The following is a 20820-nucleotide window of genomic DNA, read 5'->3' on the forward strand; positions in this document are numbered from 1 at the left end:
TGCTTGATTCTGGGTCGTTAAAATGTTTTACTGACAGAAAAAACACAAGGAAAATCACTTTTTCCAGATCTATTTACAGAAATTGATTGAACACCTCCAACTTTTAGTGAGGTATTTAAAGAAACTCTACTTATTGTAATTGTGACAGAAACTGGATGGTGCAATAACAGTTTCTTAAATGTAATAGATTTGTTTGACTTTCCAGTTATTCTAGGGGGTACCGGTCTTTGAAAATACAGTCCTCCAGTTAATTGGTAGTGTCCTGCCTTATGTGATTTTTTTCTGGTATCACTCCAAGAGACATTGTTTACTCCAAGATACAATAACTATCATCAAATCATACGTTTCTGTGGCAACCATTGGAATGAAATCTCGGTTCCTTCTTTGTCTGAACAAGACAAGGAATATGAAGATGTTTTTATTGAAAAGGGAACAGAAATCTTACCTATCACAAGGAATTTGATTGTTCAGCTTGTTATCAGATGCTATGATTCCTTACAGGCGGATCAACCATTAAAGAGTATGACATCTTGAATAATACTCTGGAATGGGGGTTTGTCCAACATTCTTTTACAACCACAGGAGCTATTATTTACTTTGTGGGCAATTCTAATGATGAGTTCAGACCTTGTGTAGATTACAGATAATTGGACACCATTACTTTGAAGAATCGTTGTCCTTTGCCATTAATCTTTGTATTATTGGTTTAAATTAAATTGCCCACATTTTTTACAAAGTTGGATTTGCGTGATGCATATATTTTGGTCATAATAAAAGCAGTAGATTCATCGAAAATGGCCTTTAATACTCATTAAGATCATGATGTGTTTAGTGATGTGGGTTGAGCTAGGAAGTGCTTGAGTAACACGGGTTGAGCTAGGATGTGCTCGAGTAACAATTCAACATTTTGTAAACAGCATTTGTTATGATATTCTGGATATCTTCATCATAATATATTTAGATAACGTCCTGATGTGGGAATACTAAATATATGTTAAAGAAATGTTAAAAAGCTTGCAGAAGCATTTCTAGTTTTCAAAACTGGAGACATTTAGTTTTGAATACTCCTCCTGCTCCGTTTTAGGTTTTGTCATCTCAGACAAGAGAGTTAATATGAACCTTCAGAAAGTCACCTGTGCTATGGAATGTCCTCGACCTAGGACCTTTCTCAAATGGATCACTGACAGAATTTCGACCTCATAAATATTGACCTACAAGAATATCGAGTCAACAATATTGAGGGCAAAAATATCGACATCCTATCTACAACATGGTAAGTACAAAAATATCGAAAAAATAATATAGATGTAAAAAATATCGATGTTAAAAATATCGATTTTTTTTCTTTTAATATATAAATGTAAAATTAAGTATATAACACTAATAAATAAAATATACATATTTAAAAGTATCTAATAATGTTTAAAATTAATAAATAATACATATATATTAATAATACATTAATTAAATATATACAGTAAATATATAATATATATGTACTGAACAATAAGTATTAATAATTATTTTACTAATTTATAAATTAATGAAATATATTCTAATTTACTAATACATTTACAAACATAAAACAATAACATAAATAAAATGTAAGTAATATAAAAAATAAAATAAACATTTAATTTTTTTACAATTAATTATATAAAACGTTGGATAGCGTAAGGGTAAAAATTACTATTCCTACTCCAGAGAGTGCAACAGTAGGGAAAGCGTTTGATAGCGTAGGGGTAAAATTACTATTCCCACTCCAGAGAGTGCAACAGTAGGGAAAGCGTTGGATAGCGTACGGGTAAAAATTACTATTCCCACTCCAGAGAGTGCGACAGTAGGGAAAGCGTTGGATAGCGTAGGGGTAAAAATTACTATTCCCACTCCAGAGAGTGCAACAGTAGGGAAAGCGTTGGATAGCGTAGGGGTAAAAATAACTATTCCCACTCCAGAGAGTGCAACAGTAGGGAAAGCGTTGGATAGCGTAGGGGTAAAAATTACTATTTCCACTCCAGAGAGTGCAACAGTAGGGAAAGCGTTGGATTGCGTAGGGGTACACATTACTATTCCCACTCCAGTAAGTGCAACAGTAGGGAAAGCGTTGGATAGCGTACGGGTAAAAATTACTATTCCCACTCCAGAGAGTGCAACAGTAGGGAAAGCGTTGGATAGCGTAGGGGTAAAAATTACTATTCCCACTCCAAAGAGTGCAACAGTAGGGAAAGCGTTGGATAGCGTAGGGGTAAAAATTACTATTCCCACTCCAGATAGTGCAACAGTAGGGAAAGCGTTGGATAGCGTAGGAGTAAAAATTACTATTCCCACTCCAGAGAGTGCAACAGTAGGGAAAGCGTTGGATAGCGTAGGGGTAAAAATTACTATTCCCACTCCAGAGAGTGCAACAGTAGGGAAAGCGTTGGATAGCGTAGGGGTAAAAATTACTATTCCCACTCCAGAGAGTGCAACAGTAGGTAAAGCGTTGGATTGCGTAGGGGTACAAATTACTATTCCCACTCCAGAGAGTGCAACAGTAGGGAAAGCGTTGGATAGCATATGGGTAAAAATTACTATTCCCACTCCAGAGAGTGCGACAGTAGGGAAAGCGTTGGATAGCGTAGGGGTAAAAATTACTATTCCCACTCCAGAGAGTGCAACAGTAGGGAAAGCGTTGGAGAGCGTATGGGTAAAAATTACTATTCCCACTCCAGAGAGTGCAACAGTAGGGAAAGCGTTGGATAGCGTAGGGGTAAAAATTACTATTCCCACTCCAGAGAGTGCAACAGTAGGGAAAGCGTTGGATAGCGTAGGGGTAAAAATTACTATTCCAACTCAAGAGAGTGCAACAGTAGGGAAAGTGTTGGATAGTATAAGGGTTAAAATAACATACTTATAAATAAACGATTTTTGTAATTATAAAAAAATAAACTATTAAATAAATATAAACAATATACAATACCTATACTTAATTATAAAACACATGCTTAGCAAAATATATTTTACCTAAAATTAATTTAAAATAATACCATTTAATAATATTTAATTACCAATTAATAATTAATTAAGAATTATATTATTAACAATACAATTAGTTTTAATACATTACTAATTGATTAAATTTACTTTACTTCCCACCATATTTCCCTATAAAACCACTACCCACAACATAACACATTTATCCATTTATGAATTAATAAAAAATAATTAGCAAATAAATAAAATTAATTAACTATTAATTAAAATTAATTACCAATTAATTAACTTTATTTTATAATTCCTACTAATAATTAACCATAATTAAATTACTCCCCACCCTATTCCCGTATAAACCCACATCCCGCTACAGAAAATATATATCAATTAATCAATTCATTTTTTTTCTTCCAATTAATTAATAATAATTAGCCATTATTTATAATGAATTAATTAAACCTACTAATTATTAATCAACTTAACATAATTAAATTACTTCCCACCCTATTCCCCTATAAACCCACAACCCGCTACAGAACATATATATAAATTAATAAATTAATTAAAATTATTTTCTTATTATTTTCAAATAATTAACAATTAATTATAATTTATTAATAAATCCTACTAATTAATAATCAATTTACCATAATTAAATTACTTCCCACCCTATTCCCCTATAAACCCACAACCCGCTCCGGTACTAAAACATACAATTTTCTTATAAATTAATTTATTATTATACAAAATTAATACACATATAATAGTAATTATTTTAAATACTTAAATTAAACATATAACACATACATAATAAAAAACTATAAAATAATACAAATATCGATATTAGTGTCATCGAAATTAGTAACATCGATATATATGCTATCGATATTACTAACTTCGATATTACTTACATCGATATTAAGAATTTCGATATTACTTACCTTGGGTCGATATTCTGTCCTACGATATTCTTGCCTTTGATATTATGCTCCTTCGATATTTCAGACTCGATATTATGGTAGGTCGATATTTCCTACTCGATATTTTGACTGTGTACCTTCTCCAATAGTTTCTAGATTTTGTCAACCATTATAGACATGTTATTGACAGTGTTTCTACCGTTGTGACATCTATAGTTCAACTTAGTTAGGCTACGGCTCATTTTAGGTGAGGATCTGAGCAACAACAGGCCTTTGACAGAGCAAAACCCACTTTCATGTTGACTCTTATTCTACAGTATTATGACACCCACTTAACTTTCATTTTAGAAACTGACACATCTTCATTTGCCTTATGGACAAACGTATCTGTAAGGGATCCTGGTGCAGAAACTCTGCAACCAGCTACTTTGTTTCTCCTATATTATTAACCCTGCTATATGTAATTACCCATTCTATGACTGAGAGCTGCTGGCAATTAAGGAGGCATTTTCTGAAAGGGCCACATTTTCAGTAACAACTTGCACCAAATGTACAATTGTAAGGTTTTAAAGCGAATGAAATATACTTATTGCCGGCATGTCCATTAGATGCATTTCTTCTTTCAGTTCCAATATTGTCACATATAGACCAGAGTAAAGACAAGGAAAGGCCAATGCTCCCTCAAGAAGTATCCTTTTAATGTATTGACTTATTCATTGTTGCTTTAGTCCGTTAATCCAAGTACATATCCCTCACTTTTGCTATTTTGTTCCTTTCCTGTTCCTTCGGTTCACTAACATTGCCTGAATTCGGATCTGTTGGCAGATTACGATTGTGCCTATTGGTTTGTCCTTTGCTTCTTCTTACCTTTCTGCAAAGATTATTTTCAAACAGGAGTTCACCATTTCTGATACCAGGATCCTTCAGGGGGCCTTAGGCTCATTTTAAAGCTGGTAAAGAACAACTAAGATAACCTTTGCTATTGCATTGCTTTTGACTGTGAACCATAGTAAATATTTAGCTGTTTTTCACAACTATTGTATCTGTGTGACATTAACGTATAAAAACATAATGGTAAATGCCATGAAGCCTTAGAGACACGCACCAGAAAAAACGTTGGCACTCTCTCTCTCACCCTCTCTCTCGCTCTCTCTCTCTCACTCTTTCTGTTCTTACTTACATATGGGCATACCTACATGCTAGGGCCTGAGGAGCGTTATTTTCAGACTATGCAGTTGAAGATCTGCAAATCCTGCCTGAAAGGTATACATGTCTGTTTTTAATTGTTGAATGCACTGATGCTAGTGGAAGGGATAGAACTGAAAAATGAAATAAAAATGAAATAAAGTTCTTTACTTAAATAAAGATGTCAAATTCGTTTAAAAATGTGAGAGACAATTAAAAATTGCATATCCACATCGTTTATGCTATTTGGGATAAAAATGCGTTTTGGATGTTGATTAAACAGCACCCGTATTAAGGTTCACATTTGCTATTCACAGCATTAAAGTACTGGAACATTTGAATATTTATATAGTGTTCCTTTATAACATATAGCATTTTAGCCAATTTCAAACAACATTTGGCCCCATTTTGTAGAATTTTCTTGAGGGATAAATATTCCAACCCTCCGCCCCTTCCGCGGAGAAAGCAGGACTTACTTGCTTTGCTCACTCACTAGATCCACTTTCTAAGTGCAAAAAGGAAGGGGGTGTCCACAAACATACCTCCTACATAAATATGTCTATAAATGACCCGGCATATGGAAGGTGGTTAGGTAGGTTACCTGACAGCGTGGGCACATGATGAGATGGATAATTATGATCAGGGAGAGGAGGAATGTAAGAGTAGAAGCCAATGGAAGGACTTTCTTACTGCTTGCAGTCATTGGGGTATGGTATGGGGATCTTGGTAGCATGCTATGTCATCTCAAGCAACACAGGGAGCAACTACCTAATAATCCCTATGCATAGGGGATTGTGCAAGTTACTCAATAAACAGATGATACGTCTCAAAGGAGATTCTGACCACTTGATATGGTACCCAAAGTTTGTACAGGGGCCATATAATATACTGTTCACCACTTAGCTTGCATTTCGCAGTTGGAACAGTAGATACTGGTCACGCAAGATGCAGCACACAGTTGGTTCCAGTGGTAGAGGGTTACCACTCATCTAATATGCAGCTCACAGTGGCTGATACAAATCACCTAAAATTACTTGATATACCCCTGAGTCACACTGGAAACAGACGTTTCCTCCTCAACACTGGGGGACATTACATATGTGGTTCTTCCCCAAATCAATTTTAAGTGTTAAGGTTACCCTCCCTATTTCTCAATTGACCTTTCCATTAACTAATTAATCTACTAATTAATACTTTCCCTTAACTAATCTATGTCACCTGCAACTATCACTAAACATAATATACCACACAATGTAGTGATGGGGATGTAGGGTCCATGAAGTAGAGCACTCAATGTGTGTCTGCTTGCAAACGTGCATGCACCCAAGTGAGGCATGCCATGTGAGTCTCTTTGGATTCTACTGTATTCTGTGTGTTCATTACCTGCTGACAGAGCATCAAGCCCTTTGAAAATTGTGTCACCTAAACTTTGGCTTTTAAAAGTCAACAAGGGCACCCATACGAGTCAGCAAGGGACCTCGGGTAACTTATTTGTGAAAATAACAGTGGTCCCATGCATAGTCAAAATTCAGACAGTAAACAATATAGACACAGTGGCTACTATATTGGTTTCGAACATGTCCAGCCGGACAGAGGTCTCAATCTTTTTACTTTTCACAAAAAATCAGTAAGAATTTCCTTCAACAATTCTACGTAGTGGGGCACAAGCCTCTTGTCCACCCGTGGGGTAAATTGACTTAGTAGCTGCTTAGTGCCCCTTAGGGCGAAAATACTATTTGGTGCCCTGCTGCTGTGAGCGCTGTGAGCGCGCCTTCTCTGCTGGCTATTTTTAAAACTTTCCGTTTTTTCTCCATTTTTGTTTATTTTAGTGCCTTCTCCCCTGCTTTTAAACGCGCTTTCTGGCCCCTACCTTGCACCTTAATTCAGGAATCACCACCGTTGTTTGGCGGGTCCGGGTTTCCGGGAGGCGGTGGGTTTGAGCGCCATTTTGCGTTGGGAGGAAGCGCGAGCGCCATCTTTGAGCGTCCAGGTCACCTGGGACGCCGAGACGACGCTATTTAGGGCGAGCTGACCGGAAGGTGAGCCTGCTTAGTGCCCCTTAGGGCGAAAATACTATTTGGTGCCCTGCTGCTGTGAGCGCTGGTCGCGCGCCTTCTCTGCTGGCTATTTTTAAAACTTCCCGTTTTTTCTCCATTTTTGTTTATTTTAGTGCCTTCTCCCCTGCTTTTAAACGCGCTTTCTGGCCCCTACCTTGCACCTTAATTCAGGAATCACCACCGCTGTTTGGCGGGTCCGGGTTTCCGGGAGGCGGTGGGTTTGAGCGCCATTTTGCGTTGGGAGGAAGCGCGAGCGCCATCTTTGAGCGTCCAGGTCACCTGGGACGCCGAGACGACGCTATTTAGGGCGAGCTGACCGGAAGGTGAGCCTGCTTAGTGCCCCTTAGGGCGAAAATACTATTTGGTGCCCTGCTGCTGTGAGCGCTGGTCGCGCGCCTTCTCTGCTGGCTATTTTTAAAACTTCCCGTTTTTTCTCCATTTTTGTTTATTTTAGTGCCTTCTCCCCTGCTTTTAAACGCGCTTTCTGGCCCCTACCTTGCACCTTAATTCAGGAATCACCACCGCTGTTTGGCGGGTCCGGGTTTCCGGGAGGCGGTGGGTTTGAGCGCCATTTTGCGTTGGGAGGAAGCGCGAGCGCCATCTTTGAGCGTCCAGGTCACCTGGGACGCCGAGACGACGCTATTTAGGGCGAGCTGACCGGAAGGTGAGCCTGCTTAGTGCCCCTTAGGGCGAAAATACTATTTGGTGCCCTGCTGCTGTGAGCGCTGGTCGCGCGCCTTCTCTGCTGGCTATTTTTAAAACTTCCCGTTTTTTCTCCATTTTTGTTTATTTTAGTGCCTTCTCCCCTGCTTTTAAACGCGCTTTCTGGCCCCTACCTTGCACCTTAATTCAGGAATCACCACCGCTGTTTGGCGGGTCCGGGTTTCCGGGAGGCGGTGGGTTTGAGCGCCATTTTGCGTTGGGAGGAAGCGCGAGCGCCATCTTTGAGCGTCCAGGTCACCTGGGACGCCGAGACGACGCTATTTAGGGCGAGCTGACCGGAAGGTGAGCCTGCTTAGTGCCCCTTAGGGCGAAAATACTATTTGGTGCCCTGCTGCTGTGAGCGCTGGTCGCGCGCCTTCTCTGCTGGCTATTTTTAAAACTTCCCGTTTTTTCTCCATTTTTGTTTATTTTAGTGCCTTCTCCCCTGCTTTTAAACGCGCTTTCTGGCCCCTACCTTGCACCTTAATTCAGGAATCACCACCGCTGTTTGGCGGGTCCGGGTTTCCGGGAGGCGGTGGGTTTGAGCGCCATTTTGCGTTGGGAGGAAGCGCGAGCGCCATCTTTGAGCGTCCAGGTCACCTGGGACGCCGAGACGACGCTATTTAATGCTCGCTGGTAGCGCGCAGCGGTAACGCGCAGCGGAGCGCCTTCCCTGCGCCTGAGTCGTGCCAGAGTCCTGCCCGTCTGCGCTTGTCCGCGTCTCGGAGGCGGACGAGGCTGGACTCTGGCTGTCGGCGCTTGTTGCTTGCTTGCCTATAGGTTGCCTCCTTGTAGCTTGGGGATGTTGGTGTACAGTGCTGCTACCTTGTATGCCTTGCGCCCCTCTTGCTCGGCCTGTCCGGTTCTTTTCCCTGGCGGTCGCCGCTTAGGCAAAGGTTGCCCCGTGTGCAACTGGCACTCCACAGGACCATCTACCTGTGCTCATCCTACCCCTCCCCAACATTGCCACTGCGCGTTGCTTAACACCAGGTCCCTTCCTCGTCACACCCTAGATATTTGGGATCATCTCACGCAGTCCAAGATCTCTTGCTTATTTTTAACTGAGACTTGGTTGGGAGTGGGTTCGGAACCTGACATTGCCTGTGCCGTTCCGCCAAACTACACCATCTTAAGGAGGGATAGAACGAAGGGAAGAGGTGGCGGGGTGGCTCTGATAGTGGACAAGGCTTTCGTTTGTTCCTCCTTTGCGGTGGACAACATTGCCGGCTGTGAAGCCTTAGGTTTTACGCTCCACTTATCAGCGTCCCAGACCTGTACTGGCATTCTCCTCTACAGACCTCCTGGTCCTATTGGGTCCTTTTTTGAGGATCTGCAGTCGGCCCTTTCGGTACCATGCATAAGCTCTGCGCATTGCATGCTACTAGGCGACTTAAACCTTCATATGGATTGTCTTACTGACGCTGATGCTGACAAGCTTCGTGATATCACGGCGATGTTAGGGCTAGCCCCTTTTATCCACAGCCCCACTCATGTGAAAGGCCACACGTTGGATGTTATATTTTCCTCTATGCCTATTGAGGCGTCCCCTCCACTCCCGGTCCTTTGGTCAGATCATTATTTGCTAAACTTTGCCTTAATTCTTGATTCTAAATCTAGCCAAAGGGCTCTTAAGGTAGGGTCCCGGCAGTCCAGAGCTTTCCATCTTGTGACAGCTGAAATGCTCTCCGATGCTCTTGGCCAATACCCGTGTCAACTGACCGGGGTTCTGGAAGCCGATATAATCCTGGTCCAGAATTGGATGCAGGCAAGATTCGAGGAGCTGGCCCTTCTGAGGGCTGCTAAAACAGCCCCTGATCTTAACTCTGCCCCTTGGTTTTCCCCCACTCTACGCATAATGCGTCAAGAATGTAAGAAGCTGGAAAGGCGCTGGCGGCGCAATTATGAGCCGGTGGAGAAAACGAAATACAGAGACGCGATAAAGGCGTACTACAAACAGATTGCCTCAGCAAAAAAGAGCTATCTTGAACAGAGAATCGACAAAGCCGATAATATCAGCCGAGAACTCTTTAGAATTGTGAAGGAGTTTGTGAACCCAGTTGTAGCCACTCCTGTTCATTCACATACGGAGGAATGGATTAAACAGTTGGCCGACTTTTTTGTGACCAAAATCCTAAAGATTCAGGCCACCTTTCCATCTGTGGACTCCCGTATGGCTGACGCCTTTTTAGACCCCTGTCGGGATGACTCTGGGCCCACATTATCTGTTTTTCCTCAGCTGTCCTGCGAAACTTCGCTGGAGTTGCTATCCCGGCTGAAATCTGGCTCGCCTCTGGACGCCTGTCCGGCGAAATGCCTGGGCAGGGTGGCCTCAGCGTTGAACAGCTTGCTGAACCCCCTGCTGAATCTCTCATTGAGCTCGGGGGTTGTCCCACGACAGTGGAAACATGCACTCATCCTGCCGTTGATTAAGAAGCCTCTGTTAGACCCCCTGCAATGGGCTAACTATTGTCCGATCTCCCTCCTCCCTGCTTTGGCGAAGGTGTTGGAAAAACATGTTCAGCTTACTCTTTCCACCTTTATTGAAAACAACAATCTGCTGCATGACTCCCAGTCCGGCTTTCGTGCAAATTACAGCACGGAGACCGCTCTGGTAGAAGTCACGGACACCATCAGGGAGACACTCGATCATGGGGGACGGGCGATGTTGGTCATGTTGGACCTTTCGGCGGCGTTCGACACCGTCCCACACGCAGGCCTTCTCTCAAGACTCAGGGAGATTGGTCTGCGAGGGACGGTGCTGGACTGGTTTCAATCCTTTCTTGCCGACCGCCGACAGGTGATCTGGGCTCCGCCGTTCTCGGCCGAAATGCCTGCGCTGGAGGTGGGGTGCCTCAAGGATCTATCTTGAGCCCCACCATTTTCAACATATACATGGCCCCTCTAGCGGAGGTAGCGGAGGCGTTCGGGGCCCGGGTCATCTCATACGCTGATGACACCCAGCTTTTGTTCACCTGCAGGAAGGGAGAGGTCTTCAACGGCGGCAGAATTAAGGACTGTCTGAGCGCAGTCTTTGCGTGGTTTCAGCGGCACAGCCTGAAATGCAACTCAGACAAGTCTGAGCTGCTCTTCTTTGGCTGTGCCCCAGACCCGGACTGGAAGTCGTGGTGGCCCCAGGACATGTTCCCCCCTGAGACACCATCAGCTCAGGTAAAAAATCTCGGAGTGGTGTTTGACGTTGATCTGTCTTTTCGTCCCCACATCCTGGGACTTGCAGGGAAATGCTTCAGCATCCTCAAGATGCTTAGAAAATTTCTGCCCCTGCTTTCTTTGCAGTACCGCAGGAATATAGTTCAGGCGTTGGTGGGATCTCGCCTGGACTATGCAAATGCGCTCTTCGCGGGCCTACCTAAATATTTGTTATCTAGGTTGCAGGTCATACAGAATTCGGCGACCAGAGCCATCTATGGCCTGCCGAGGAGAGCAAGAGCCTCAGCGCTCCTAGCCAGGCTTCACTGGCTACCAATCGCGGAGAGAATTAAATTTAAACTCCTCACATTGGCGTTTAAAGCTCTCCATGCGACCGGCCCTTTCTACCTGAGGAAGCGTACTGCTTTCTATGTCCCACGGAGGTCTCTGCGGTCGGCGGACCTGGCCAAAATGGAGGTGCCTGTGGCCAAACGTGTGCGGATGGGAGGACGCTCCTTCCAACACGTAACAGCTTGCCTGTGGAATGCACTCCCTCTTTCCCTCCGGAAAGCAAATAATCTCTTGGCCTTCAGGAAGGAGCTGAAGACTCTGCTCTTCACCTAGTAACCCGCGTTTCTGCAGTTTGCTTACCTTTTGGTTTTTCTGTTTCTAGGGGCCGCTTTGCTAAAGCGCCGGGACACCCTTTGGGGTAGCCGTGCGCTCTAAAAGTGTGGCTAACATTAACATTAACATTAACATTAACAAGCCTGTACCCTAACACATACAGATTGGCATGGTGAAGAATGTCGCAAACAGAAAACACAAGGCTTTTAGGCAAAAACTTCAGATTCCTGTGGATAGTAATGCAACAGAAATTCCAGTCACACTATTACAGACATATAACACAAGGGGTACGTTATAAGTATATGGTGTACAAAAAAAGTCGACGGCGTTTTGATCCCACTATCTAATCATGGGGATCATCATCAGGACATTAATAATGCCTAAACAACATACACCTTTGTATACAAAAGGGTCAATTTGATTCCGAAAAACGATGGGAACCAAACCAGCCGTGCAGATATGCACACTTACCAGCAAACGGGGTGTCTAATGTAGACGTGTCAGCGTTGTGTTCGATCGCGTTCAAGAAGGAAGAAGGTCCTGAATGGGAGTTAAGTCAACATATATTAAGGTTCGATCCTGCTTTGCCTCCTATCTGGCAATTTAAGAAAGCTACTTCGAGGTCATCCTTACCGGATCAGTCGGTCGTTGTTTCCTCCTAGTAATGCAATGGCATACTCAGGCGGAAGTTATATGTATGAAACTTATGATTGGCTGGCGCCGGTAATCTGTGGTCATAGAAATAAACACCGGACAAGGTGGGGGCCATCTTAGAAGTACGAAGTGCTCATGCTTGGTGCCCCGGAGAGACACAGAAATAAATGGAAAACAATTGGTTGGTACCGGTATCTTGGGGTCATAGAAATGAAGGGCGCCATCTTTAAAGGTGCGAAGTGATCATGCTCGGTGCTCAGAAGAGGCATAGAATAAAAGCTTTTTTATTCTATGCCTCTTCTGAGCACCAAGCATGTTGTTTATTTCTATGACCCTGATTGCTGGTAAGAGTGCATATCTGCACGGCTGGTTTGGTTCCCATAGTTTTTCGGGATCAATTTGACCCTTTTGCATCCTATTTCTTATAGGTTGTCAGGTCCACTTCCCTGATACTTGTTGTCCTGCCCTGTATCTTTAGGGTAGACGCTATTGGTAAGCCATGATTTCGATCCTTCCTAATCCCTGCATGCACTATTTCCACATGGGTACTTGCCATGCATTCCCGGTACTACTTCTCCTGCACCTCGCATGGTTCACACGTCCTTTCGCGCCGTCTCACTAACTCACTTTAGTATTTTTGCCCTCGATTTTAACCTTATTTAACTCAACGTTATCAGTTTTGTCCTCGATCTTACCCATATATTCACCATCCTTATTCAGGTGGAAGTGACTTACTTCTAGCCATTTCCTAAATGCCCTTACCGACGTATCTCTACCTCACTGTCCTTTTTGGACACTCTTACCCGTCACACGTTCCGGAATCCAGGCACGGTCTCCTTCACTTACTCGCTCCCCGTAGCAACCCAGCGGGTTTGGGATTTGCACGTCTATTTTCATATGGTTAGGCAATTTTTCTTAGGAATGCTTGCAGGTAGTTTTCATTTTTCGCATGCTGTTCATTTTTGGGTTCTTTAAAGGTAACCTCCTACTTATCAACACGCCTTTCAGTATAAATGATTTTCACTGTCTGACACATAATTCAACCCTTTCTACTATTGCCCTTACTGCAATCATTCAGCCATAATAAAATAGATGCATCAGCTTACAATATGTCCATTAGTTAGTCTCTCCCTGGACTTGCTGACTTTGAGATGAAAGTCAATAGATTTGATGCATACATTATTTGATAAAAGGATTTATTAACGTAGAACTTGCCACAGTCAATTAGTCAACAATAAAAAAAATGATATGGAATTGTGATAGATTATTAAAATGGGTGAGCATGATAAAGCCTCCCACTCAAAGTGACATTTCAAGGTATTTCTAAGTGAACCTTGCATCTGTCATCATCCTTCTCTTAACCCTGGTAGCTTTGTCACTAAGCAATACACCATTATCTGAAAAACGTGTATATTAACTATTTAAAGCAACAGTAACCAACTTAACTATGAGAGTCGAGAAAAAAACAATACATTTCCTAAACCACTTTAGTTACAAGCAATGGCAATGCCAATTGGCCTGGCTTGTGAATGCACTGTCAAATGAGACCTACAAATATGTATATGTTAGTGAATGCCCTCCTCTCATTTGTGCTATTGCCAGAAAAAAACACCATAAAAGATCTAGTTAACCCTTTAAGTGCTGCGAACGTCCAACGGTCGTCGCGTGCACTACCTCGCTAGTGCTGCGCACGACCGCTGGACGTCCGAATCCCGTTAGCGCGATCGAACGTCCGCACTGGGGCGGAATGTTCAACGCGCTAAACGGGTTAATTAAGACACCAAAAAATATCTAGTTAACTAAGACACTTAAACAGCATTACAATGGCATGTGTGTGTCTGTGAAAGTATCTTTGTGAGATATATATTTGATTAATCCCTAGCCCTCTTTTAAACTCTATCCCTGAGCCCACCCAATTAAGTTTAAGTGGACCCCTAGAGATAGTTGTATCCATCACCACAATCACACTTTCGTTGCACTCTGCCCCTCATTCACCTTCTTTTACGGCTCATCTTTGAGAAAACACCTCAGCTCCTCCCTGTTGGTGAGTCATAGCCCACACCTTAGACCTTTCAGTCCAGGTGTGAGGAAGGAACCCAAATGATGAAGCATGTCACCAAATGGTGAGTGAGGGTTCTCGTCCTGAAAGGATTTCTCCCCTTTTCCTTATTCTGTCGTGACAGCTTCACTGCATATAGTCAATTGCCATTATACAGTTCTCCTCTGTTTCACCGTAAGCCAGATGTACACTGGGTGAATTTGCTAATGTCTTAGGGATCGGTACATTCTTGCCATTTCAGATCCCTTTAGATCCTGTGTGTGGAGATAAAAGTTCAGGGTGAGGCAGCTGAATAAATAAACAAAATGATCACCGCTGCATGGAGGGCATGAAATTTGTTTTGTGGAAGCACACACCTGCGCAAAACAAAATATGTACTTCGGGCTCAATTCATAGAACTAGCGTAAGACAAAATCCTAAACTTACTACCATTTTGGTATTCACTGAAGGCACTTACTCCTTTTGGTATTCACAGAAGGCACTTACTCATTGATGATTAAGGGCCCGATGTAGGTAAATCTACATTTACCACTTCATAAATACCGAATCATACCGAATCGGTATTTATGAAGTGGTAAATTAGAGGGGGGGAGATGTAGGTATTTCAGATTCGGTAAATACCGAATCTGTAAGATTCGGTATTTACCGATTCTGTAAATACCGATTCGGTATCCCCCATTGCTTCCTATGGGCCTTGAAGCCCATAGGAATCAATGGGCATTACCGAATCGGTAATTACCGATTCGGTAATTACCGATTTGTGCAAGGGTGCAGGGGGTGTCACTTTGACACCCTCCAGCACCCCAAAAAAAGGCATGTGAGCCATGTGGCACACAGACATGCCCTAAGGGCATGTCTGTCTGTCACATGGCATAGGTGTGCATGCACACATGTGCATGCACACCTGGATTCGGTATTTTAACACCCAATTGGATTGGGTGTTAAAATACCGAATCTGAAGGGCCTGTGGGACTGAAAGTAGTCCCACCTACATCCCAAATTTAAAAAAATCGGTAAAATTACCGATTCGGTATTTTTGCGATTCGGTAATTTTACCGAATCGGTAAAATACCGAATCGGACCAAAAAAGGTCCCCTACATCTCAGTAGGCCAAATACCGGTCGGAAACGGACGAAATCGGCCGTTTCCGACCGGTATTTGGTACCTACATCGGGCCCAAAGTGCCTTCTGTGAATACCAAAATGAGTAAGTGCCTTCAGTGAATACCAAAATGAGTAAGTGCACTTACTCATTTTGGTATTCACAGAAGGCACTTACTCATTGATGATTAAGTGCCTTCTGTGAATACCAAAATGAGTAAGTGCCTTCTGTGAATACCAAAATGGCAGTAAGTGTAGGATTTTGTCTTAAGTTAGTTCTGTGAATTGGGCCCTTTGGCTCTTAACGTGTGGCCTGAGCCAAAGCAGCTCTCTGGGTGATACTCACATAATTGTCTGGCAACAGCTGCGCTCTCAAGCCAGACCATGAAAATGAGAATTGCACCAGGTAAAACAATGTCAGTTTTTTACCTAGCTTGTAAAATGTGGACTTTTTTGTCAATAAACTGAAGTTACATTTGAAATGAGTAATGCTTATTTTTCTTGTTTTTCGTGCTGAGAAGACTGTTTTCTTCTTTGAGACTGTGGTGGAATTTCTTATTTGAATAGAGCTTATCAGCAGCACATGTGAGTGTGAGCAGTCCATACACCTTATCTTCTAAGTTTAAGAGTCATAGTTAGAGCCTGCTTTTGATATGTATTGGACATTTTAATGTGATTGAATATGTGTCTTTTCTGTTTTCACTTGATTGGTTGGCTGTTCTGAAATTTCACATGCGTTACTGAATATGCTAGCAGTTTGTAATCTTTAGAAATGTTGTAGGAAGCTGGCCTTCCCTAGAGTGCACCAAAGCAAAATACATTGTGCAGAGAGTCCAGGCAACCTTTATTGGTTCACCTAGGCTCAAGAAACAAACCCAAATGCTCTCTTTTGTGGTATTGTGGGTGAACAGTTTAGGCTTATAAGAGGGTAGCGCATACATGAGACACACACGGACAAATAAATAAGAGACCAATTCAGAAAAAGAACATGCATTTGTATATACATTTCAACACAAAGAAATTTGGGATCCAGTAAGTATTTTTCGAGATATTGACTTGTACAGGTAAGTAAAATATTTACTTAAATGTTTCTTTGAGCAGCAGTACTTTCCTTTAGGACTAAAGGACTTAAGGTGGTAGGGGGCCAAGGTCCAAAGAACAACCAACAGTTAGTCTTTACCTGCCTGGAGGGTCTGGGTGCAAAGGTACTGGTCAGGGTGTTAGCTTTGTGCGCTACACCAAAGGAGAGGGGGATACATCTAGAAACAGCCCACAGAGTGGTACTTGGGGACCAGACCAGGAGCTCCCAATGGGCAGTTTGGTTTGCGAGGGCCCTGGGAGCAAGGAAGCATAGTCTGTTCTCCAAAGCCTGGGCTGGGGCGCTCGGGAGCAGAATGTTTAGATCATTCGGGCTTGTGCATCATAGGTGCTTAGGGTTGTCGGTCTCGCCGTTTGAGGGGACGAAAATCAGGACAGCTGGGCAACGTTCAAAGGGGGTCTCTGTGTTGCTGATGTCCCTCAAAGGCTGCTTGGTCTTGGAGTCATTGGAGTCTGGATTGGACTCAAACAGGCTTTGGTTGCTGCATGGGATCCGATACCCAGGGTATAGGTGCTGTGCATCTCCGGTTGGTGCTGGCATCTTCTCACTTGGTGGGAAGATGAATCTGACCTCCTGAAGCACTGAGACCTCTTCCTGGATGGCTGCTGCACCGGTGGAACCGGGAGCTGTCAGAAAAGTAGACATGACTTTGCTGTTTGGTGCCTGCAAGCTGCAGGGGAGTAGCTCTTCTACTCCAACAGAGATTGCATGCTAGCAGCCCACTGGGGTTCTTGGCAGATGAACAGTGGGAAGATGGTTCAGTCTGTTGTGATTTCCAGGACAGGTGCAGACAGGGCTTGGCACCATAAAGTATACAGCTGGTCCTCAGTTTCCACTTTCATCGCTCTTCTTGGCGTGTAACGTAAGTAGCCCTTTGACACCCCCTATCTGACACTTTCTCTGGGGGTGGGTGTAACCCTGACCCAGTGAATCTAATTTCACTACAAACAAAGGTGATGGAATTCTATCTTTTGTGTTCACTTCAGGAAGCCCACCTTAGGGGTGTAACTAGCCTGATAGTGAATACGCCCCCGACTAGCTACTTTTCCCTACTGTCCTGGTGCCGAATGGTCCTGGTCGGAGGTGGAATTTCTCCTGTTTGAGGGAAGCCGGTCGCATATCAAAGGTGACAGAGGGCTTTAGGCCTCCTGCCTTTATATGCTGATTGCTAGCCATCCTGCTTGAAGGCAGTGCCAACACCTCTGGCCGGAGCAGGCATTATTTCTGACCTCAGAGAGCATGGGCTCTTACCTACAAGGGGTCAGAAACCAGTCAATGATGTCAGACTGGTCTACACAAGTTAGCTAGTATACTAGAGGTTGGTACATTGTCAGGGGGCACCTCTAAGGTACCCTCTGGGTGCATGATTAATAAATACACTACTTGCATCAGTATGGATTTATTAAGACAAGGTGTTTGATATAAAACACCATAATTTTAAGTGAAGCCATCTTGTAGCTGGGGCACTCATAATGAATGACCAGTGCTCAGTACATGTGCCCAAGTTGGCTTCTCTTTTTACTTGTACTATCTAGTAATTGGACTGTCAGCACAGTAGCATATCTGCTTGAGTAGATATGTCCACTCATCTACTATAATGCACCCTGCCTTAAGGTTGTAAGCACTTCTGTAATGGTGACATATATATTCCATGTAGTGTCTGAGGACATGACACACAGGGTGTGTGCTGTGCTGGGTTTTCACTTTTGTCTGCCCTATTTCACGCAGCCTGCAATGGCAGTCTGCATGAGTTGGTGATGGATCCCTTATGTAGGATTAATGCAAGCTGCAGCCCCTAGGGACCCACTAGAGTACTCAGTCCCTAGGTACCAGGGGTACCATTTACTAGGGGCTTACATGGGTACTAAAGGGCTTGCCAGTTGTGAAACTATTGCACAGTTACCTTGTTTTGGGGAAATAATACTAGCACTGGGGACCTTGTTAGCAGGAATCCAGTCCCCTTCAGTCAAAGTTGCAACCGATACCAGAAACAGGGATGACCATGTCAAAAAGTGGCACTTTCCTACAAATGTGTTGACAGTTCAAAGGACACATGGGCAGATGCCTTCCCCGCTTGCCATATGAATCATTATTTTATTTATATATCCTGCCTTTCAAAGGCATTCTACTCTAACACCTTTTGGCTGACCACTGCCAAACTTCAAGGCCTTCCTCTAGCTCAGTCAAACAGGGATTTCACTTTATATAGATGTCCTTGCATTTATGATTTTTAATTGTTTTGAATTACATTGAATATATTTGCAAATCCAATAATCTCTGTCAGCATGGTGGGGCCAAATGTGCTTTATGTTATGTAATTGTATTGATTGCTGTAAAAACCACAATCAGAACTAAGGGTCCACCCTGGTGCATGCAGCTGGTATTCAATTTTGCCCCAGAAATTGGCATGCTGCTAGATTGATGCATCACCAGTCACAAAGAAGTGCTGAAAGGGAAAGGACCATAATTTGGATCCGCCAGTCGTTGAATTGCTCAATAATGCAAAGATCTGTACCATCTAATGACATTTTAGCACTTAACGTTAGATGGGAAAATGGCCAAGAACTTGCCCTGTTTAATGTTTATGCCAGGGGGGTGGGTGGCGGTAAATCCTCACAGGTTGTAACTATTCTAGAACAGAATATTGAAATGTTAACACTCCAATCTCACATTATTGTGGGCGGGGATTTTAATGCCACCTTTGAACCCTTGGGTGAAGAGGATAGGATTCTGTCCGAGGAGGAGGACACCAAGTGGGGAATACCCCAGCTGGAGGTGCCTGCTATTAAAAAATGGAGTGCTGTGGCAATTCAGCTAAAGAGTCTCTGCTTAGCAAGAGGACTGAGAGCGGTAAATGGGCGCTCGCCCTCTGATATAAAAGGGAGCAATACGTTTGACAACGGCAGAGCAGCTAGTAGAATTGACTACTTGTTATTAGATGTAAGGGCCTGGAACAAATTGATAGACATGGTTGTGGAAGAAAGATTGGAAAGCGATCACAATCCCCTACGCATGACCCTTTATTCCTATTATGAGACCATAGAGCATACCAATAAAAATGAACGGGTGACGCAAGATGTTGTATGTTCAAACAATCAACGCCACCTGAAATGGAGAATGCTGATAGAAGATGTAGCAAAACTAGAGGTCCTTAAAAAAATAGTGATGGATGAAGTAAACAACATCAAGTCCCATTATGGGAAGCTTAACTTCCAGGACTATATGATGGAGGCTCATAAAAACCTCTTCTGCAAACTCCAAAGCTTCTTCATTAAAACAGTAGATTCAAATAAAGTTAAAAGAGAACAACCAAGGCAAGGATGGTACGACAAGAGTTGTAGGTTGGCACGACTTAACTTAAGCACTGAATTGAAAATGGGTAATGCCATAGCAGTTAGGAAGGCGAGAGATAGCTATAGACAGACCCAAAAACAAGCCAGGAAACGTTGGGACGAGGAATGCTGGCACGAACTGAAACAGGCTTGCGCAGCTAAGGATTCTAAGCTATTCTGGGCCATAGTAAAATGGGACAGGGGAGGGACAGCCGCGCAACCACAAAACTATGTTGCTAAAAATAAATGGACTGAGTTTTTCCAACCGCAGTATGCCTGAAATCCAGCCCATACTTCCGCCCCCCCTCCACCTGTCTCAAACACCAAATATTTAATGAAAAAGATGTCAGCATGGCCTTGGATTGCGTAGCGGGGGGAAAAGCTCCGGGTATGGACGGAATCCCGGCAGATGTATTCCTATCTGACCGGAACTCATGGTGTACTTATTTTAATTGGTTGGCTAATGCAGTGGCTATGGGAGGGGAAGTGCCCGCTTCATGGCAGGGAGCGGAAATCATCCCTATATTTAAAAAAGGTGACAAAACCCTGGCTAAAAACTATAGACCCATCAGTCTTATTGATACAGCACAAAAACTTATGGGCCGCTTAGTCCAGAACAAACTGCAACAATGGATTGATGAAAAAAATATACTGTCACCCTATCAAGCAGGGTTTCGTCCCTTGACTAGTAGCGTTGACCAAGTCTTTTACTTCATAGCCATCTATTGGAGAAATGTTACACTAAAAAAGGGGACATTGTATGCTGTTTTTGTGGACTTAAAAGCTGCTTTCGACCTGGTCCCAAGAGAAAAACTGTGGCAGACCTTGGCTGATGTAGGCTTAAGCCAGGAACTCCTCACCCTGCTAGTGCGCCTCCATGAAAAAATTTGCTAAAATTAGGTGGGGCAAGCAGGGAGAAGTAACTGAGCCCTTCCCGGTGGAGCGAGGGGTAAGACAAGGGTGTGTCC

Source organism: Lissotriton vulgaris, chromosome 7 (assembly GCF_964263255.1).
Source record: "Lissotriton vulgaris chromosome 7, aLisVul1.2, whole genome shotgun sequence".
Lineage (NCBI taxonomy): Eukaryota > Metazoa > Chordata > Amphibia > Caudata > Salamandridae > Lissotriton > Lissotriton vulgaris.